The following is a 24528-nucleotide window of genomic DNA, read 5'->3' as shown; positions in this document are numbered from 1 at the left end:
AATAAAGTCAATTTAAATTTATTTTAGATCATAGAATTATTATGTTTGGTGAAGGTCAAATTTATTGGGACAAAGCCCTATAGACTGCAAGATGGTTGGATGGACGCACGTTTCGGAATTACCACATTCCTCATCAGCATCGATTCTACTTGCAGCAAAACTATCAACCAATTATCAGAATAAATTCATGGAGTTCACTAAACCCAAAGTGAACCACACTTGAACCTTCCGAAAAAAGGTTTATGATAGCCGGCCTTTGCAAATTGATTGAAGAATAAACCAACAATAACAAAAGGAATGGAGTTTCATTTACTCTAATAATTTTTTGCATACGTAAGTTAAATTAACTAAAAACGGGAAAAAATTAGGAAAAGTAAGTAAAATTAATTTAAAAAAACGGGAGAAAATTATGCACAAATTAAGCATAAAGATTTACTAAATTCGTATTTCTCACAACATAGTTCATTATTTCTTTAGATTTGTAAATTTGGGTTCATGATGAACTTCGTACGTCACTAATTACATTCTTGCAATTTTGAACTCCAGTTTTTTCCTTCAAACTACAAAATTTTCTTTAACAAGTGAAAAACTTAATTATGTCTAATAAATTTTCTTGAATTTGTCGAAAAATATTTACTTATTTTTGTGATATCGGCGTGATGCCAGCCAGCGTTTGTAATACTGTTTAGTTAAAATTTTCTAAAAATATTCCAAAGTTTCTAAAATTAAGCGAAAGTTGCCTTTCTGGGGGTTCACTGTTTTTTCAGTGTAGCTACCCAGCAAAAAAATTTGGAAGTTCTTCCAAAGGCACAACTTTAAAAGCACTTCCAGAAGATGCACTCCCAATAATGTTCTTTATTTTAACTACCCAGGAAGTCCTTTTAATTCAATTTTTTATATCTTGGTTTTTTCATACTTTTAATGGATAATTTTAACTTTTTTGTTTCAATTAGGTTAAAAACAGAGTAAGAATTCATAAAATGGTACAAATCATTTAAATTTTGTCGAAAAAAAAATGCTGAATCCAATCTGAAAAAATTGTGAATTTTTGAAAATATTTGAGATCAAACATTTCCGACAAGCGTTAGAATCCATTAAAAATTATAAAAAATTATTTATTTGACAAAATATCACAGAATTTTTTAATTTACATCCAAAACATTGAATTCGGATCACACCTAAAGAAGTGATCCGAAATGGAGGACTTCCGTCTTATGATAGGCCCATGTTAAATTCATCGCTTCTACGTCAATTTTGCACCACTTCCGGATCCAAAAAGAACATTTTCATTACTTTTTTGGCGACGTTTTTTTGCTGGGTAGTATTGCATTACACTAAAGGACGTCTACTTAAAAACAAGGATATAAGTAACATAAATACTTAACAAATTTTGTTATTCAATTACAAAATTAATTCTTCTAAGTTTTTTTATTGATATTACTTCAGCCACAAATGTGATAGAACCAATCATCAATTTTAAAATATTACTCAAAGTATTCACAAGAAACAAAAATACATAAATTGTATTTTGTTGTTTGAGAATTGTTCAGACTTTTTAGCAAATAGAAAATATATTCTTAATATATGTAATTTTATTGGGTTATGCACGCAAAGAAAAAAAAAACGTTTGGAAAATGTGTACCGAAAACGTTTTTCTTTTGTTAGAGTTTTTTGAATTACTTCGAAAATTTTAAACTTTTAAAGCAAAAAAAAAAATCTTTTAAAAAATTTTTAATTTTTTAAATAAAAAAATAATTTTTGAACCAAAAACACAGTCCATTTCGTTTATATCAAGCACTGTTCTTTTCAGTTTTACAGTTTTTTGTACAGTATCATAGTAAAAATTGAATATCTACTATGAAATGTTCAACATCGGAATCTTTTATTTTGAGTTTGTCTTTATGAAAATGTTTTTACATCGTGGAAAAGCTTCCAAATAAACTTCCTTACAGCGAAAAGCAAATAAGAAACTATCTTTGTTTGTCTAGAATTATTTTTTTTTTGTGTGATAGCACATAGTTTAAGATTTATTATTAGTTTCAACCAAACCAAAACATGTTGAAGGGTAATTGAATTTTGAAACATAGTAGACAATTTTTGCTATTTCAGCAAATAGTCTTCAAATCCCGGGACGGGTGTAATCTCGAATCTCGAGATTTTTCGGGATTCCGAAAAAATTACAGTGGTTCGAAAACATGCCAGGTATAACGAAAATCCTTATCTTTTTTTTTAGTAAGATTGCGATATGAAATTACTTTATAATTTATTTTCGTGTTAATTCTTTTTTTTTTTTTGGTTCTTTTCTTTATAATGTTGAATTGAACTAAGTGCTACCATTTGTTTTTCATTTTTTTAATTTGCTCTTATTTTCTGTGTTGCGTTTTTTTTTGTTAATAAAATTTTATTAAGCCAAATTGGCAAAAAATCCCGGGATTCAATATTTTGAAATCCCGAATGACAGTCCCAGTCGTGACTTACGAAAACTCTGGCGTCTCTTTATTCGAGCACACTATCGCTGTTTTCGAGAGTCTCGGCAATTTGTGTCACGTGAACACCTCTTATGCCGACATTAGGCTTGTTTTCTTTTTTTAATGGATACCATAGTCGTGACGGACTAAACAAAAGCGGAGTACTCGTTTATACAGGTAATGTCAATTGTCCTGTGCAACACTGTACACAAAAAATATTTGTTGTCTTCAATCACGAAATTAATTTATCAAATTAATCTAAGTTTTGTTGTTTTTGTTGTTCGACCTTTTTGTTTAATACCTTTAATGAATTTACAAAAGAAAACATAAGGTATGATCCATTTAATTTTTAATTGAAATTTTTTCAATCACAGAAATGATAGTATCAATTAAAAAATCAATTAAGTCAATTAAAAAATTAATTGATACTTATAATTATAATTAAAATAATGAAAAAAATTTGTTGAACCAATTAAATTTTTAGTTGAATATTTTTTAAAACTCAATTAAGATTTCAATTGGAAAAATTCTCGTGATATTTTTTCTGTGTCATCGGCTGCTTATAGACAAAACAACAAGAAAACAAGGGAAATCTTACATTTTTAATGTATGAAATGCTCAAATATTAATAAACATTTAATGCTGCAAATTAATGACAATAAATTGCTATTATGAATCGAGGAAAAGTCACTTTATCAATAAGCAATCTGGTAACACCAATTGATATTTTACTACTCTTTTGTTAAATTGTAGGAAAATATTACAAATAAGATGTACATCCTTGTATAATACTGTTTTACAACAAACGTTAAGTGCACTAATAGGAATTTTACAAAATTTTCATTTAATATTTTACAATTACTCGTTAATATTCTGTCTTCATTGTATAAGCATTTCACAATCTAATTTTAATATATGGAAGAAAATAGCCATCAGCTGATCGCTCGATATCATTATCATTGTGTATTCACTTTTGGTTGTTTACAAAACAAAATTTTGTATTTGCATCAAAGAGTGTATATGTATGTATATGTTTTCTATGCTCTTTGATTTGCATCTTAACAGCAAGTATTCTCGTATATACATACACTGGCTCTCAAAATTGCAAATTGAGCAGAAAAATAAAAAAGAGAAAATGAGCAAGTAGTTTGCAGGTGAAGTGAAAAAAAAAAACGAAACAATGGAAAAAAATATTGAAAATGTATGGATATGCAATTTGGCGAAAATAAAATGGATCACACCCCTCTCACTCATTAACAAAATTGGTTGATAATATTTTTGTTTTATAAAATAAATCATAAAATAGTTGCACTTGTACGATGAGATTTTAAACTTGATAAATACGATGTTGATCTTACGAAAATATTTGTATCTACATATTTGAGACTAATAAAAAATTGTACACTTTAAAATGTATTTTAGAACTCACACTTTTGTATTACATTTCGATGAATATATTTAAATGTATATTGGAAATATTTTTAATAATTTTAATTCACGGATTAAGAATTGCACTGGGTTCCTCTTTTCTAGTCTTTTGGATATTGTTGCTGTTTAATGAATGCGCTACGTGTCGTGTACACCGATACGAAACTCAATTACCCAATGTCAGTGTACTTCGTTTGGTTGGGGAGAGTTTAAACAATTACAACTACATTCACAGAAGTCTCCATCGAACCAACATTGTGAACCCAACAAATGAGAACACTCTCATATGTTTGTTGATAGTGGCTTAGTTTTGTTGTTGTTCTTTATTCGTTCACTTGAACTTGATTGTTGTGCAGCGTTGCCATTTTGTTCCGGAAAGTCATCCAAAAAATCTTAACCCTCTAATGCCCCAATTTTTTTGCCAGCTGATTAAATATTCAATGTTAACGACACAAAAGCAAGAAAACGAAACAAGAAAAATGTATACGGTAAAATTCAGCATATGCTGCAAACCCTCTTGAACAGATTTTACTAAGTTTTCTCTTTATTTTACCCATTTTTGTTGTCTTAAGGTAGTTTTTACTAAAATCTTACTGATTTTACGAAGCCCGCCTAAAGACGGGATTGGGCATTAGAGGGTTAATATTGATCCAAATGAAATTTGGTTCATTTTCGTCAAATTGGTAAAGTATTTCCAATTTTATTTCATATTCAATGGTTTTGTCAAGATTTTGATTAGAGTCACCAATCATCACTAAATGAAATAGACAACATATGCTGAATTTCAACCGGTTTGAATAAACGACTCGAAGAGTTTATTTGTTATTATGGGGATCGGTTGATCGATGGCACAAAATAAAATATTGTGGCGACCAAAGACAATAAACTTGAGGAAGATAGGAAATTGGCTTGCGTCATACCAAATGTTGCATTTACCATGTTAGTTCCATACATGTTTGTAATTTTTTTATTTGTTTTTCGTTTTTATTTTTTAAACGAAAAACTTAATTTTCTTAATGAAACAATGTTAAATTTTAGGCAATAGCAAAAAATTACATTTTCCCGTTTAAGGAAATTTATTTTGTGCACTTAATTTCTTCTTATTTTATTATTTTAATGCTATGTCAATACTTGTCGTATACGCTTTTGGTTCGAGTATGAAACTAACATGGTAAATGGTTTGACCTCCTCAGTAGCCAATTTCCTATCCTCCTTGAGTTTATTGTCTTTGGTAGCGACGCTCCTGTTGTGTTTCTTGCTCCGTTGCCTTTCTTGTGGATTTCCCCCAATGGGGAATGTGGTAATATTTTAAAATATTTTTATATACATCGTTAACTTTTCATAATAATTTTTAAGAATTAACTCTCTAATGCCCCAATTTTTTTGCCAGCTGATTAAATATTCAAAGTTAACGACACAAAAGCAAGGAAACGAAACAAGGAAAATGTATACGGTAAAATTCAGTATAGGCTGTAAAAACTCTTGAACAGTTTTAACTAAGGTTTCTCATTATTTTAACCATTTTTGTTGTCTTAAGGTGTGTTTTACTAAAAGCTTCCTGATTTATCGAAGCCCGGCTAAAGGCGGGATTGGGCATTAGAGGGTTAAAAAAATATATATATATGGGAAATAAATGCACACAATTAAGAGAATAAGTTAATACTGGCAACACTGCTTCCACCAACGACTGGCTAAAAACACTCATATATTTAAGGTATATACATATCATACATATACTAAAGGCACATAGATACAATAAACACATACAAATATGATCTTGTATTTATAATTAATATAAACAAAGGATTATTCTAAAAACAAATGTAATCGGACATATCCATCAATTAAAGATGTATAAATTATTAATACCACAACTCTGTTTTCAATTTATTAACAAAAATCACTAAACAATACCTTTTCACTTTTTCCTATTTCGTCAAATAAGCTCACATACACATGCATACACACATTGCGTGTATGTAGTGTCTCTGCCCTCAAATTGTTGCTTTTGTTTGCCGATTTGCAATCAGCTGATGACGTTTCTTTTCAAAACAAATTCAAAGATTTTTTGTTGTTTTCCAACAATAATAGATTTTCTGTTATGTTTTCTATCAAAACCAGTTATATATTATCATCACTTTTAGGTTATGGTTGTTATTAATTTTTAACACAAATAATTAAAATTCACTTACAGGTTCAACGAGATACGATATGTATGCTGATGATGTCAAATTTAATTCAACTCTAAACGAAATTGCAAGCAATTCATTTCACAAATACACAAAACCCACTCAATAGCTTTAGCACTCTCTCGCGCATCTCATAAGTGCTTAACAGAGTTACCAAGTCAAGAAGTACTGCCCTCTAACTCAACACGAGTTGATTTGTTCTTCCATCTAGAACTTAAATAACTTATCCCGATAATGTGCAAGATATTAGAGTGATAAAATCAACGATTTTATCAGCATAAAAAATACTTGAGCATTACAAGGTTAAGCTATATCTGCAACAATGAACTAAAAAACGAAAACTGAAAAATTACATATACAAATAAAACAAAAATATTTACTAAATTCGTACTTCTCACAAATTTAATTTTCTTTAACAAGTGAAACAAATTAATTATGTCTAATAAGTTTTCTTGAATTTGTCGAAAAATATTTACTTATTTTTGTGATATCGGCGTGATGTCAGCGTATGTAATACTATTTAGTTAAAATTTTCTAAAAATAATCAAGGGACCTGCTTTTTACATTACGGTGAAAACACCGTGGTGCAATGGTTAGCATGCCCGCCTTTCATACACAAGGTCGTGGATTCGATTACTGCTTCGACCGAACACCAAAAAATTTTTCAGCGGTGGATTATCCCAAAGATAATAAAAGAGGAAGATGGGAGATTGGCTTGCGTCATACCAAATGTTGCATTTACCAGATAAGTTTAATACATGTTTGTAATCTTTTAGTTGTTTTTCGTTTTTATTTTTTAAATGAAAAATGTAATTTTCTTAATGAAAGGAGGTTCCTTGTCATTGAGCTTAACATGGAATCGGGCAGCACTCAGTGATAAGAGAGAAGTTCACCAATGTGGTATCACAATGGACTGAATAGTCTAAGTGAGCCTGATACATCGGGCTGCCACCTAACCTAACCTACGGTGGAAACACTTAGAGAAACTTTGAAACACTCAGAAATGTCACCAACATAACTGAGAGGGGATAATACACTGCTGGAAAACGTTTTGGTTTTTGGTCGAGAATGGTATTGAACCCATCATGCTTGTATGCAATGCGGGCTAGCTAACCATTGCACCTCTGTGGTGGTATTTGAATTGAATGGGTAATATATGCCATACGAAGATTACAGATACAAGTGTTCTAATGCATTGTGGGAAAATCGAACAGTTAAAGCTATTATATTTATATATCCTTTATATCAGAGATTCCTAGCCCAATTTGCTTTGTGGCCTATATGTGTGAACCAAAAAAATGTTGGATTAAAGAAGTAATGTATAAATCAATTTAGGTTTTGAATGTTTGAATTCAAGATATAAAAGTTTCAATTATGGGCTGTTTGGAGGATATTGCATACTTGAATTAAAGTTGCTTGAAGAAAACGCATATACAGTGAAACCTCTCAACCGTGAGTGTCCACCTTTCAAAGGTTTCACTGTATTTCTTTGAAGTGTCTGTTATAATTTTGAGTTTTAAACTGACATTTATATATTCTTGAATAGCTTTGTTGAAATCATAGAAAAAAATTGTTGTTTTTTTTAATTTATCATAAAAAATGATTGATTAAATTAATAACTAACCAACTTTTAAACCATTTAATGAATGTGCATGTAGCTCGGCCTATGTACAGCTGACTTTTTTAAAAAAGAGCCAAATTTTAAAAATTAATTTTGTTGAAATAAAATCTATTAAATCCTTCAGGGCGCTAAAGCCAATATAACTCTATTTTAGTTCATGAAAATATTATGTTTTGAGAAAGTTTTCTTGGCTTTAATAATTTTTTGTGGATTTTAGTTAAATTAACTAAAGAAGGGGAAAATTATACACAAATTAACCATAAAGATTTACTAAATTCGTATTTTTCCCACAAAATAGTTCAGAATTTCTTTAAATTTGTAAATTATACATCTTGAACTTCGTGTGGCGCTAAAGACATTATTGATATTTGGAAACCAATTTATCCCTTCGAACTACAAAATTTTCTCTATCAAGTAAAACAATAGTCGTGTTCAATAAATTACAGTTGAGTTAAAAAAATATTTAGTTATTTTTGTGATATTGGTGTGACATTGGCGTTTGTATTACACTTTAGTTATAATTATATATTATTATAAAAAAAAACTAAGAATGAGCCAAAAACAGACGGAAAAATTAAGAAGAGCCAAAATTGGAACCAAAATAAGAAATAGCTAGCAGTTCAAAAAAGAGCCAATTTGGATCTTTAGACCAGTAAAGTCAACGCTGTCCATGTTATAGTGAAGACCAAAATCTTAGCATCCAAGTAAACTTTTGATTTGTTATAGCCTGTATTAAGTTTGCATTACCTCAGTATCTCACAAAACAAAAACAGGTTGTATATGAAATAAGTTTCACCAAACACTTCGTTATATAACTTTAGTGAACCGAGCAGAAAAAAAATTAAACTGCCCTACTGGAAATGGATCAACACAGAACCGGTACAGGACTAGTCTCTGGTGTGTATGGACCAGTCCCAATTATGGTCAACACGTATGGAAGGGACCAGTCACTTTAACATGGGTTTGTCATTGACGGGGTAAATTTATAATTAAGGACGCGTCTTGAACTCATCCCAAAGGACACGTCCTGGGACAATTTAGCGGGAGCACCCCATAGACAGGTCCTCAGGAACCAGTCTCGAAGAAACTCAGAAATCTGTTTCAATTTGGGCATCCCAATCGAACCCGAAATGAAAAAAAAAAACTTTTGAAATATGTCGAACAAAAGGTTATTCTGATAATTTTATTTCACTAAATGTGAAAATGCTTGATATTAAAATCTTAATGGATCTAAGATTTTAATATCAAGCGAGTACGGAAATAAATAAATTACGACTATTTAAAAATTGCAACTAACTGGAGCACAGGTACCAGTTCTGTGATAAGTCTGTCAGTGGCAATTTGCACCAATTTCCCATAGGGATGTTTTATGGAAAAAATGATTGAGATGTCCACAATGCGTTTTTAAAATAAGGAAAAAGTAATAAATTGCTAAATTACACTCTCTCATGGAAGAAAAAAATTAACTACAAGTAATGAAAAAATCATTGGCACCAAGTCATGACCATTTTAACAATAAAGTAGTCCATTCTTCCTATTTTTGGGTATCTTATGAAAAATTTCTTCTTCACATTGAACATATGTGCACAGTCAAATTTCATTGGGCTGCGGAAATTTCCGAAAAATAATAAAACTATTAACAAAAACTAACTAAAAATCCTGTGTTACAAATACAGATACCACGCGGATTTCACAAAAATAAGTAAATATTTTCAACAAATTCGAGAAAATTTGTTAGACATAATTATTTTTTTTACCTTGTTAACCCGTATTCTCCCGAGTTATAAAATAATCATCCGGTTATAAAGGGTGATTTGTTAAGAGCTTGATAACTTTTTAAAAAAAAAAAACGCATAAAATTTGCAAAATCTCATCGGTTCTTTATTTGAAACGTTAGATTGGTCCATGACATTTACTTTTTGAAGATAATTTCATTTAAATGTTGACCGCGGCTGCGTCTTAGGTGGTCCATTCGGAAAGTCCAATTTTGGGCAACTTTTTCGAGCATTTCGGCCGGAATAGCCCGAATTTCTTCGGAAATGTTGTCTTCCAAAGCTGGAATAGTTGCTGGCTTATTTCTGTAGACTTTAGACTTGACATAGCCCCACAAAAAATAGTCTAAAGGCGTCAAATCGCATGATCTTGGTGGCCAACTTACCGGTCCATTTCTTGAGATGAATTGTTCTCCGAAGTTTTCCCTCAAAATGGCCATAGAATCGCGAGCTGTGTGGCATGTAGCGCCATCTTGTTGAAACCACATGTCAACCAAGTTCAGTTCTTCCATTTTTGGCAACAAAAAGTTTGTTAGCATCGAACGATAGCGATCGCCATTCACCGTAACGTTGCGTCCAACAGCATCTTTGAAAAAATACGGTCCAATGATTCCACCAGCGTACAAACCACACCAAACAGTGCATTTTTCGGGATGCATGGGCAGTTCTTGAACGGCTTCTGGTTGCTCTTCACTCCAAATGCGGCAATTTTGCTTATTTACGTAGCCATTCAACCAGAAATGAGCCTCATCGCTGAACAAAATTTGTCGATAAAAAAGCGGATTTTCTGCCAACTTTTCTAGGGCCCATTCACTGAAAATTCGACGTTGTGGCTCGTTAGTAAGTCTATTCATGATGAAATGTCAAAGCATACTGAGCATCTTTCTCTTTGATACCATGTCTGAAATCCCACGTGATCTGTCAAATACTAATGCATGAAAATCCTAACCTCAAAAGAATCACCCTTTAATAATGTTTGATTCACAGCATGTATAGGATACCTTTAGTACATATATTAAAAAAAATTGTCATATCGGGTTCAGGTTTCCGGAAAATGGGTACAAAAAAAAGTGTACAAAATTTTGATATTGATTTTAGGTTTAAGATTTATTACTTCATTGGTATTTTTTGTTTTAATACATTTGCTTACAAAAATTCATTAAAAATAAAAAAATAAATATTTTTATATCTGATGATATGGTGCGAAGCAATCAATGCACACACCGAAAACAAAAAAAAAAGTTTATATTAGTACTCGTATTCTCATAGCGTCGTCATATGACGACACTACAATAAAATCTGAAAAACATGTATTTCTCCCAGAACTTTTATAAATATTTTTAAAATCTTGAAAGCAAGTATACCACCTTTATTGATAAAATTTATAAATTTTAAGAAATTTTGAACTATTTTGTGGGAGACACGAATTTAGTAAATATTTATGTTTCATTTGTGTATAATTTTTCCCATTTTTTATAATTCATTTAACTAACTAACTTTCTCAAAATATAAAAATTTCATGAACTAAAATAGAATTAAATTGGCTTTAGTGCCATTTTTTTTAGTGTGAAAAGAAATTTTATTGAATGAACAGGCGCCTATTTTGAACCGAAAACTTATAACCAGTGTATCACATCATAGGAATTTATATTAAAAAATTTCTCAAAAAATACAGGGGACTTTTCAATTCGACTGTTATATTAATTTCCTTCTGGAATTATTTTAATCGAAGCAAGAGAATTGGCAACCCTGTTATAAAATCTCTCCGCGTATTGACCTGAAAGAGACAAAGCTTTACAAATAAGAGTGCATACACCTAATAAAAATTGAGTGCAATACCAACTAAATATACGCTAATTCAATATTTTATCATATTTTCACTTTAAACATTTTCTTTGCCATTATTTGTTGTTTTGATTTTTTCATGTTTTCGTTTTTTTACTTGCACTTATGTGCAATTTATTCTGTTGTTGTCATTTCACAGTTACGTTATTTATGCGGGCGGCGTGTGGCAATAAGATAAAATAAAGTTATGTGATGTGGGGGTAGGAATATTTGACTATAGGTTCGTTGACTACGGAGTGCTCTACCTTTCCTTCCTTCTTCATCTGTCTACTATAAACAATTTGCAGCAGATGTGCACAATAAACCTACATATTTACAAACATATGTATGTTATGAGCGAACATTCGTTTGTTCGTGTTTGACTGTGTGCACCAATCGAAAAAAAACAATTTCAAGGTCACACGGCACGTCAAGAACAAATAAAACTAATACTCTGACAGCTAAGAATGAAAATGAAAACAAAAAGCCAGCTCATAGATACAAGCTTCTACAAAAAAAAAAAAAAAAAAAAAAAAACATTATAAGGTTCATAGCCCAGTAGCTAACTGTTCTTCTTCTAAACGATGATAAAACGACTATAGAGGCAGTGGTTTATCGTCATGTGTTTGGCCCCTTAATTTCTTTCTTTGTCCTTTGCGTACAAGTATGTGCTTACTCCTGTAATTCGTAATGTGTAAAAACGCATTCAAAATTTGGAGATGTCTTTGAACGGGGTTTTACTTGAAACATAGCATACTTAAAGTCGAGTCTAAATTTGGAAATTTAAGTTGTGGTTAACACGTTTTAAGGGACTTTGATAGAACATGGAAAATAAATGAAAAACGACTAAATTTGTTTCCCAGTATCAGAATGGTGTTCTTCTCTACATCTGTCTAAATTGAAGGCTTGGGTTTTGGTGTTAATTTTTTAAGATTTCGATTAACAGATTAAACGTGGTCATCAAATTCTTAAATAATTTAAAACTACATTTTGTCAAAGGCCGTTTATTCGAATAATTGTAAATTACTCTTTTTCAAATAAAGAAAGTCAAATAATTAGATATCTTCCACCGTTTCATCGTCCTATCCAGTGTTAATCTGTTACCCAGATACATATGTTGTTATGATAAGCATTTTGTATCCTCACGGACCAAGGTTTTACGTAAAGTAAAAAATGACAAAGGTTTTGGCCCTAATAAATTTGACATTTTTTTGCAAATCAGCTATAAATCTCCTTACAAATCAGCTACAAATCTCCTTACTTCATTTTACCAAACTTGAAAAAAATTTTAAAAATTGTCGATAAAATGATATAAAAGTCAATATTTCAGATATTAACAATAAAAAAATTACACACACAATTATCTGTTTTTTATGAGCATGCGAATGTGAACCTACAGCTACAGTAATATTTCACATTAACTGTAAGTATGTCGGAAATAATTTTGCGGTCAAAGACACTCAAAGTTATAATTAAGCAAAATGAGATACATACACCCAGAAAAAAGTGACCACTTCTTTAAGTTAAAATGAACTCATTGTGAAGAAAGTTGAACTTCGTATAGCGCCAAAGACATTTTTATTTGTTTGAACGATGTGATTTTGTATATTTATGTACCACTATACTACAGAATGAAAAAATTTAACTGAATTGAATTCATATACACGCAGAGAATGAATATGATCACCTCAAACATGTTTCAAGAGCAAAATGTTATTTTTGTATGGTGACCATGTAACATGTTCGCCACTAAAATGTTATTTTCTCTTCAAATATAACCTGCTTGCCGAAATCAGATAAATGATTTCCGAGAAAATAACATGGTTGCGAAAACCATGTTACATGGTCACCACCCAAAAATAACATTTTGCTCTTAAAACATGTTTGAGGTGATCATATTCCTTCTCTGAGTGTATGTAATGATTTTATTGAACTTTTTTCATTCATTTGGACAAATCTTACATATTCGTTTTTAAATACAGTTTTATTTATTTATATAGGCATTGTTCTTCAATAAAAGACATGTTTTATTAATATATTAAATACATTTATTAAGAATTAACAGCATCGACTGGCTTTGAATTATTAGTTTATTATTCCACTATTTCCAATTTCCATGTAAAGTTACCAACTGTAAAACGTAATGATTTTCTTCTTCTTGTTCCTTTCACTTTTAATAAGATGCTGCGTAACGATTTTGTCCTCCTTTTACAATTTCAATACCTACAAATATAAAAAATCATAAACCATTTTTTTCACAAAAGGCGTCACTGTATGAATGTTACCTGATAATTGAAGATTCCAAAATGAAGACGAATGAAGGGGTTGTTGTTTTCTTTCTTTATGCATCATCACGAACATTGATAGACGTATTGTTTGTTATTTATGTTCAATAATTTTGAATAAAAAAACGAAAACTTTCTCATTAATTTAAAATAACAAATATTTTATTTGTTATTTATTATATATTTTTTTACTATATTATTTTTTAACAATCTCGCCGTATACCATAACAACGCGATTCCAACTAAAAAAACAACCCACGCGCAAACATATCGATTACATCGATGACAGGTATCGATTACAGGTAGATAAAAGATATATAGGAAATTTTCCTATATCCTAAATTCCAAATGTGTTTCCTTAAGTTTTGAAAGGATTGAATACTTCTTAGTACGAATGAACTAAAATATTTTTCTATGCCAAGTGTTATTCGTATGTATGATAAGCTTTCTATAATAAAGGAATTCAGTGTTATCGTTTTATAAGAAATCTTACTAAATTTAAGGAAACTTGGTTTTAGTTCGGTTTTTGTTTATTTTTACGAATGCTTTGTTATCAGTGAATAAAATTTTCTTGTTCAGTAGTAAATTCTTATACCCAGCGAAGAAAACAGTATTAGTAAAATTCTATGCCTTATTCTAGTTAATGAACTATTCCTAACTGCTTTCAGTTTAGGATTTTTTACTGAAACAAGTAAATTTTATTATTTCACACAAAAGTTTAACTTAATGGAAATAAAATGGCTAAACAAAATTGATAAACATTTTTTCCTTTAGTTTCGAATGCACTTTTTTCTGGGTGTACCCTCAATACACATATGATGCGAATATGACATGATTTAAACTGTTTATCGAATTTTCATACATCATCAAACAGACAAATCACAAGATCATAATTTATACACTCTTTCTGTATGTATACATATACACAGAATTACGCATATTAAAAATTCGCAAACATTGCAATTTTTTACTTGGTGACAATCTAATGAATCGATTAGGGTACAACAACCTTTGCAAAAGAAACGCGTCTATTCATACATTCTATTGTATGCAAGCTTGTGAAAAAAAGAATACTTATATATGTATGCATATACAGATATCAGCATATATACAGTATACATTTATTTGTAGGTGTAAGTGCGATAAACATTCTAAAATCATATTTAAACAACATCGAACTATAGGTGCACTACTTCATCTTTTGCTCTTTATACTATTAATAATTAATTGGGGGATTACACGAACAATCGGAGGTATTCTTATAGAAGGACACGGGATAGGCAACTTTTAGTGAATAAAATTAGAACTTTATTTGGATAAAGTTTTTCACAGTCCGGAAAATTAAAAATTAATATGTATATATTTTTTTTTCTTTTTCAAGCAAACAATTCTACGCCTGTTTTGATTTTTACAAAAGTTAATTTCAAACAAAAAACAAGAATATCGATTGCAGGTGTATATATCACAACACCCCCTCTCAATCGATTATTCGGTGGCATGACGCAACTTCATAAATTTGTTGGTATCCAATGATTTGGTGAACAAGTCAGCTATTTGATCTTCTGTTCTTATATGTTCTACAGCTATTTTTCCTTTGGCAATGTTGTCTCTAACGAAATGATGCTTGATGTCAATATGTTTTGCTCTTTTGCTTTCAAGGTTATTGGCCATCCCAATGCATCCTTTATTGTCTTCAAAAATCTTTACAGGATAATCACAGATTTCCTTCAAATCTTCCATTATACCTCGTATCCATAGTGCTTCAGTGGTAGCTAAGCTTAATGCTATATATTCTGCTTCCGAGGAAGAAGTTGCCACTGTTTGTTGCTTCTTACTACACCATGATACCGTGCAGCCATACACTTTAAACAAAAAGCCGCTTACAGATTTTCTGTCTGACAAATCTGTTGCCCAGTCAGCATCTGCATATCCAATTATTGGTTCTTCGGACGTTTTGTTAAAATTCAGTTTCATGCCCATTGTTCCTTTCAAATAACGTAGAACACGTTTAAGGTGTTGCCAGTGGACCTCGCTAGGATTATCTTGAAAACGGCCCAAGTAACCCACATGGTAACATATGTCAGGTCTGGAACATAGCATGATATACATTAAACTCCCCAATAGTTGACGATAAGGTAAATTTGGGTTATTTTTAGAATCATTTCTATTCAATTGTAAACCTTTCTCCATTGGGGATTTTACTGGATTGCATTCAACCATTCCAAATTTATTCAAAATTTTGGAAATACTTGCTTCTTGTGATATACTTAGGTTTCCATCACATAAGTCCAATCCCATGCCAAGAAAATGCTTCAATGGGCCGCAGTCTGACATTTCGAAATTTTTAGAAAGTTGCTTCTTCAAGTCCATTATTACATTTTGATTATTGCCAACTACTAATACATCGTCAACGTATATTATAAGAATAATAACGTTCGTTTTCTTGTTATCGATCTTAAAATAAAGGCAATAATCGTGTCTAGATCTTGAAAAACCCAAAGATAGCAGAAATAGGTTGAACTTTTCATTCCAGCATTTGGGAGCTTGCTTTAGCCCATACAAAGATTTTACTAGTTTGCATGCAAGTCCCGGATCACTTTTGACACCCTCTGGAATTTCTATGTAAATGTCTTCCTTCAAATCTCCATACAAAAAGGCGGTTTTAACATCAAGTTGATGAAAGTAATAGCCATGATGAATCCCAATAGCTAAAGCAATTCTGACTGTTGATAGTTTTGCAACTGGGGCAAAAGTTTCCAGATAGTCAATGCCATGTTTCTGAAGGAATCCTTTTGCTACTAACCTTGCTTTGTATTTTGTTGGATTGCCGTTTCTGTCTTCTTTGATCTTGAACACCCATCTTGTTTTTAAAAGCCTTTGCCCATCAGGTTTTTAACGAAATCCCAAACATGGTTCTTTTTCATAGAATGGAGTTCATCATCAATAGCGTGCAACCAATTTTCAGTGTCGTCTCTGTTGAAGATTTCTTGAAAATTTTCTGGAACACTATTTTGTACGACATTTGCCTCATGTCCGGTAATAAAATCTATGAATCTTGTTGGCAGTCGACGGATTCTTCCGCTATTATTCCTTTGTATATTTGGGTTATCTTCGTCTTCTGATAAGTGTTCACTGTCTTCTTCATCAGATAGGGGACTATTTGGGCTGGGTTCAACTTGAGGGGTTTTGTTTTCAGGTTCTTCTTCTTCGGCATCCAGAGCATCACTATTGTCTTCCCCCTCTTGCTCGTGGATGCACGAAATTACTTTTATGTCATTTGATTTCTCGGAAAGATTTTTATATGGGAAGCTACCCTCGTCGAATTTAACATCTCTAGCTAAAATTACCTTTCTACTTCCCATGTCCCACAACCGGTATCCATTCGGTGCATAGCCGATAAATACAGTTTTCTTGCTTTTAGGATCAAGTTTCTTTCGACATTTATCCGAAATCCAAGCGAATGCTTTCGAACCAAATACCTTTAATTTTTCATAATCGGGCTTTTTTCCATACCATTTTTCTGCTGGTGTAACCATTTCTTTTAAAGCCGAAGTTGGTATTCTGTTGATTATGTAAACTGCAGCAAGTGCCGCTTCGTTCCAAAGAAATTTCGGAACTCCGCTTTCGAGAAGCATGGCTCTTAACTTCTCCGTGACGGTTCTGTTAAACCTCTCAGACACTCCATTCTGCTGGGGCGTATATGCCATTGTGTATTCTATTTGTATTCCTTTCGATTTATACCAATCCTTTTGAGCTTTTGATAAATACTCGGTACCTTGGTCTATTCTAAGCTTTGAAATCTTTGACTTTGGAAACATTGTTGTGACAGTGGCTTCATATTCTTTAAATTTAGTGAAGACGTCGGACTTTTTCTTTATACAATAAATCATAGCAAAATTACTGAAATCGTCTATAAATGAGACGAAATACTTTGAACCATCTGAGGCAATGGGAGTTATTGGCCCACAAACATCAGAATGAATTCTTTCAAGTAAACGAGTTGTTTTAGGTCTCTTTCCCTCAAATGGCTCCCGACATTGTTTAGCCTCGGCACAAACATCGCAAAAACCCATAAGGTCTGGCTTTACATTTTCTTTAATCAATTTTTGCTGTAATATGATTTTCATACCTGATGTTCCAATGTGTCCAAGCCTTTTATGCCACAACTCAACATTGCTTTGATTACATGCAAGAGCACTATGGCTTTTATATTTCAATATTAGTTCATAAAGATGTGGCTATCTCTTTGCTATCTTTCAAAATAACTGCCTTATTTTTGTAAAAGTTTACCTTAAGTCCTGACTTGGTCAGCTTCCTTACTGATAACAAATTGTCTCTCAAAGCTGGGGCATAAAGTACATCCTTCATTAGAATTTCTACGCCTTTATTACTTATGCCCTCGACATTTCCAATTTTTTGAGCTGTAATTGACTCGCTGTCCTTGGCAACATTGATTTCCACTGGATTTTCTAGACTGGCCATTGTGCTGAATATCTGCTTATCTTTTGCAATGTGGTCGCTAGCACCAGAATCAAGTTTGAATATTATTTCGGAATTCTGCGCCCTAACTTGATTTCTGAATGCCATAAATGAGACAGAATTCTTAGTTGTTTTGGCAGAACGAGCATCTCGCTGCCAGCAATCCTTAGCCTGGTGTCCAAACTTATTGCACTTAAAGCATTTGCCATTAAATCGCTTCTTTGTATTCGGAATGGGCTTCTTCTTACTTGAAAGTGCGGTTTTACCTTCCATATCAGCTTCATCACGATCCAAAAACTTGGCTTCTTCGGAAATTAGCCTCTCCTTCACCATATTGAATGTCAGTTGTTCATTATCTACGCTTTGTAAAGCGGTCACCAGGGGATCATATTTTTCGGGCAGGGTCAAAAACAATTGAGCAAGGATGTCGCTTTCTTCCACACAAGCGCCGGACAACTTCAGCTTTCGAATTAAATTTTCAAATGACATTACGTGACTTACGATAGAGTCCCCTTCGTTCATTCTCATCTTTGCCAATTGTTTTCTGATAAGAACTTGATTTCCAACGGACTTCTTAGCAAATACAGATTGCAGGCTTTCCCACATACCCTTTGCGCTTGCTTTTTCACGCACAAAACTAATGCAATCCGCATGTAAGAAACTCACTATTTTATCCATAGCCTTTTTGTCTTTCTTCTTGAACTCTCTTAATTTGGCCTCTTCATCTGGAGGATTGCCGGTGAGAACTTCCAACAGATCTAGAGAATCCAAATGAATTTTTACTCTAAATTGCCAATCATCAAATCCCTGGCCATTAAACTGGGGAATCCCATGAACTTCTTTTGTATCGCCCATAACCTCTTATAGAAGGACACGGGATAGGCAACTTTTAGTGAATAAAATTAGAACTTTATTTGGATAAAGTTTTTCACAGTCCGGAAAATTAAAAATTAATATGTATATATTGGTTTTCTTTTTCAAGCAAACAATTCTACGCCTGTTTTGATTTTTACAAAAGTTAATTTCAAACAAAAAACAAGAATATCGATTGCAGGTGTATATATCACAACAGGTATGTATTCCAGAACTAAGACAAAAACCCATAGTCTTCAATGCGTATTAACATCATCTACATCCCCGTCTAGGAAGTTACCTAATAGTTACCCACTGCATGGATGTAAGGGATATAAAAGTCCAAAATCGACTAATCGGCTTTTTGTCCAAAATTCGAAAGTTGATTTTTCGTTATCTACAAATTCGAGTTTTTATACATATTTTACGAAATCGGGTCATTTCGCTTAACAAACTTTTATATATTGACTAAATCGAATAATCGACTTTGATAGTCGCGCATAATCGACTGATAGACATTTAATGAAAAATTGGTATTTGTATTGAAAAGGGATGCAGATCTTTTTTTCGTTTAATTTTCAATAATCTCAAAAGTCGAAAAAAAAATATATTTTTATACCCTCCACCATAGGATGGGGGTATTTTAACTTTGTCATTCCGTTTTAAACACATCGAAATATTGCTCTAAGACACCATAAAGTATATATACTCTGGGTCGTGGTGAAATTCTGAGTAGATCCAAGCATGTCCGTCCGTCCGTCTGTTAAAATCACGCTAACTTCCGAACGAAACAAGCTATCGACTTGAAACTTGGCACAAGTAGTTGTTATTGATGTAGGTCGGATTGCAAATGGACCATATCGGACCACTTTTACGTATAGCCCCCATATAAAGCGACGCTCAGATTTGGCTTGCGGAGCCTCTTGGAGGAGCAAAATTCATCCGATCAGTTTGAAATTTGGTACGTGGTGTTAGTATATGGTCTCTAAAACCCATACAATAATTGGTACATATCGGTCCGTAATTATATATAGCCCCCATATAAACCGATCTCCAGATTTGGATTGCGGAGTCTTAAAGAGAAGCAAATTTCATTCGATCCGGTTGAAATTTGGTACGTGGTGAAATTTGGTACATTGCGCTAGTATATGACCGCTAACAACCATGCCAAAATTGGTCCATATCGGTCTATAGTTATATATAGCCGATCCCCAAAAATAATCTACCAAAATTTTATTTCTATATTTTTTGTCAAAATGTTATTACTATACAAAATTTTGTGAACATTTTATTTCTATAGAAAATTTTGTCAAAGTTTTATTTCTATAGAAAAAGTTGTCAACATTTTATTACTATACAAAATTTTGTCAAGATTTTATTTCTATAGAAAAGTTTGTCAAAATTTTATTGCTATAGAAAATTTTGTCAAAATTTTATTTCTATAGAAAATTTTGTCAAAATTTTATTTCTATAGAAAATGTAGTCAAAATTTTATTTCTATAGAAAATTTTGTCAAAATTGTATTTCTATAGAAAATTTTGTCAAACTGAATTATATACGTATTTAATCGGCCTTTTTTATTTTTGTTTAATATATACCACGTATGGACTAACTTACAATTGAGAAGACGGTGTTAAGAAGTTTTAAGATACCTTGCCATCGGCAAGTGTTACCACAATCCAAGTAATTCGATTGTGGATGACAGTCTTTAGTACAAGTATCTATGCAATCCATGGTGGAGGGTACATAAGATCTGGCCTGGCCGAACTTACGGCCGTATATACTTGTTTTTAATTTGGAAGAAGTCGACTTTTGAAATAGTGATTGCGATTCCTAATTGATTTTGATTGTATATCGTGACGTATACGTTTTATACATAGATGTGATGGAGTTTTCCGAGTTGACCATTGCGTATACGTTATATGCTGAATTAATAACAATCATCATTTCTTATGGTAAAGGTAAGTACAATGTCCAGTTTTCAAGCTGAAAACCAGCTTGTTACTTTTTTCGGAATCAATGCCTTGGATCTTTCCCATCCATAATTTGACAAGAACTGATAAAAATATTATCGTCTTCATAAAGGGTGATTCTTTTGAGGTTAGGATTTTCATGCATTAGTATTTGACAGATCACGTGGGATTTCAGACATGGTGTCAAAGAGAAAGATGCTCAGTATGCTTTGACATTTCATCATGAATAGCCGAACGATCTGCCACAACGTCGAATTTTCAGTGAATGGGCCCTAGAAAAGTTGGCAGAAAATCCGCTTTTTTATCGACAAATTTTGTTCAGCGATGAGGCTCATTTCTGGTTGAATGGCTACGTAAATAAGCAAAATTGCCGCATTTGGAGTGAAGAGCAACCAGAAGCCGTTCAAGAACTGCCCATGCATCCCGAAAAATGCACTGTTTGGTGTGGTTTGTACGCTGGTGGAATCATTGGACCGTATTTTTTCAAAGATGCTGTTGGACGCAACGTTACGGTGAATGGCGATCGCTATCGTTCGATGCTAACAAACTTTTTGTTGCCAAAAATGGAAGAACTGAACTTGGTTGACATGTGGTTTCAACAAGATGGCGCTACATGCCACACAGCTCGCGATTCTATGGCCATTTTGAGGGAAAACTTCGGAGAACAATTCATCTCAAGAAATGGACCGGTAAGTTGGCCACCAAGATCATGCGATTTGACGCCTTTAGACTATTTTTTGTGGGGCTACGTCAAGTCTAAAGTCTACAGAAATAAGCCAGCAACTATTCCAGCTTTGGAAGACAACATTTCCGAAGAAATTCGGGCTATTCCGGCCGAAATGCTCGAAAAAGTTGCCCAAAATTGGACTTTCCGAATGGACCACCTAAGACGCAGCCGCGGTCAACATTTAAATGAAATTATCTTCAAAAAGTAAATGTCATGGACCAATCTAACGTTTCAAATAAAGAACCGATGAGATTTTGCAAATTTTATGCGTTTTTTTTTTTTTAAAAGTTATCAAGCTCTTAACAAATCACCCTTTATATACACTCAAAAAACAGTGAACCCATCATGAATGAAAATTTTGGTTAATTTAAAAAAAATTATATTGATTATAGAAAATTTTAAATAACCTGTATTACACTTCACAAAAAAGGAAATTTTTTCGACAAATTCAAGAAAACTTTTAAACATAATCATTATTTTTTCACTAGAACGAAAATTTCAAAGTTTGAAGGAAAAATTGAAGGCTGAAATTGCAAAAATGTCTTTACACACAAAAATAGCTGCAAATAAATATTAACAAATTTATTTGTATGTAAAATCTGCTGATGCTCAACAAATTTGTCTATTGAATATGAGGCATTTGTTGTTGAAATGTGTTTGTAGATGCTTGACAGAGGAAATAATAGAAATATTCTGAATTTTCAACAAATTGTTTTGTTGCGAAATTAGTTGACTGTTATCGATATGAAAACAAAAACAAAATTACAAGACTGGTTACGCGCCCATCGCTTAGAATATGTACGAAAGCTAAAAGAAGTAAGCGAAGAATACCGTTAGAACAAAATGAGTATGAGTACATGCACGTGTATGATAGCAAGCAAAGAGCTCACTCATCAGAGAATACAGAAAAGCATGTATAAATGTCTGTAAAAAAATTGGTCCACATCGGTCAATAATTATATATAGCCCCCATATAAACCGATCCCTAGATTTGGCTTGCGGAGCCTCAAAGAGAACCAAATTTCATCCGATCCGGCTGAAATTTGGTACATGATGTTGGTATATGGTCTCTAATAACCATGCAAAAATTGGTCCACATCGAACCATAATTATATATAGCCCCCATATAAACCGATCCCCAGATTTGGCTTGCGAAGTTTCCAAGAGAAGCAAATTTCATCCAATCCGGTTGTAATTTGGAACATGGTGTTGGTATATGGACTCTAAAAACCATGCAAAAATTGGTCCACATCGGTCAATAATTATATATAGCCCCCATATAAACCGATCCCCAGATTTGGCTTGTGGAGCCTCTAACAGAAGCATATTTCATCCGATCTGGCTGAAATTTTGTACATGGTGTTGGTATATGGTCTCTAACAACCATGCAAAAATTGGTCCACATCGGTCCTTAATTATATATAGCCCCCATATAAACCGATCCCCAGATTTGGCTTGCGGAGCCTCAAAGAGAAGCAAATTTCATCCAATCCGGTTGTAATTTGGAACATGGTGTTAGTATATGATCTTTAACAACCGTGCCAGTATTGGTCCATATCGGTCCATAATTATATATAGCCCCATATAAAACGTTCTCCAGATTTGACCTCCGGAGCCTCTTGGAGGAGCAAAATTCATCCGATCCGGTTCAAATTTGGAGCGTGGTGTTAGTATATGGCCGCTAACAACCATACCAAAATCTAATCACACAAAAATTGGTCCATATCGGTTCATAATCATGGTTGCCACTCGAACCAAAAATAATCTACCAAAATTTTATTTCTATAGAAAATTTTGTCAAAATTTTATTTCTATAGAAAATTTTGTCAAAATTAGTTTCATTTTTTTTCAAATTTTGTTCAAATTTTATTCGGTTCATAATTATGGTTGCCACTCAAGCCAAAAATAATCTACCAAGGTTTTATTTCTATAGAAAATTTTGTGAAAATTTTATTTCTATAGAAAATTTTGTTAAAATTTTATTTCTGTAGAAAATTTTGTCAAAATTTTATGTCTATTTTATTAAACTGAATTACATACGTATTTGATCGATCTTTTTTGATCGACCACGTATCGACTTACATACAATTTAGAAGATGGCGTTAGGAGGTTTTAAGATACCTTGCCATCGGCAAGCGTTACCGCAACTTAAGTAATTCGATTGTGGATGTGTTTAGATGAAGTTTCTAAGCAATCCATGGGGGAGGGTACATAAGCTTCGGCCTGGCCGAACTTACGGCCGTATATACTTGTTTTTTTTTTTTTTTGGAAATTACGAAAACATTTTTTGCTCTGAAGTATCTGTTACAATTTGGACTTTATTTGTACACGATTACCTTTAATCCGATAAAAACAAATAAAAATTTCTTTATTTTAAAGAAGCACCTTCTTTGGCACGGAATCAGTACCAAAATCCTTAAGGGGAGTTTTTTGAGTGTAGTATTTACCTTAACATGCAAAAATTCATGCAAAAGGAATACCATCTGAAACACTATGGCCGAAATCAACCTTTCTGAAATGTTATCTTTGCATCCATGAACGAAAATATAGGTTTATTTTAGAAAATTTTAAACTAAAATAGTTTTCTAATTGCAACCTATTACAAATAAGTTTATACTTTTTGTTAAATGGAAGAAAATGCATTAAAAATAATATTTTTTCCTGATGTTTAAGAAAATTTCATATGTTGAAGGAAAAAATTGGATTTAAAAATTGCTAAAATATCTTTAGCGCTGTACGACGTTCAAGACAGGTACAATTTTAGTAAAATTTACACATTTGAGAGACTTATGAACTCAATTTAAGCAAACTTCTCCTATTTTGGGAAAATAGTTGATATTTTTTAGTAAAATTGTGCACTATATTTGTGTACAACTTTTTTCTTATTTTTAGTTCACGTCATTAAAGTTA

At 32.3% G+C, this 24528-nt stretch overlaps 1 protein-coding gene across 3 annotated transcripts in view; it reads right to left on the bottom strand.

The window, feature by feature from the left end:
• Positions 1 to 24528, bottom strand: part of bbx (bobby sox) — a 41802-nt gene that overhangs the window by 9403 nt on the left and 7871 nt on the right. The window contains exon 1 of one of the 3 annotated variants that reach the window (XM_075302414.1): positions 6089 to 6203. The exons of 1 other annotated variant lie outside the window; for it this stretch is intronic. The gene's annotated coding sequence lies outside the window, so the exon portion shown is untranslated. Of the gene's footprint in view, positions 1 to 3897; positions 4058 to 6088; positions 6204 to 24528 lie in introns of those variants that run through there. One more of the 3 variants, XM_075302412.1, reaches the window with a different exon arrangement.

Source organism: Haematobia irritans, chromosome 3, assembly GCF_050003625.1.
Source record: "Haematobia irritans isolate KBUSLIRL chromosome 3, ASM5000362v1, whole genome shotgun sequence".
Lineage (NCBI taxonomy): Eukaryota > Metazoa > Arthropoda > Insecta > Diptera > Muscidae > Haematobia > Haematobia irritans.
The sequence above is the reverse complement of the archived record's forward strand: the minus strand, read 5'-3'. Positions and strand labels throughout refer to the sequence as shown.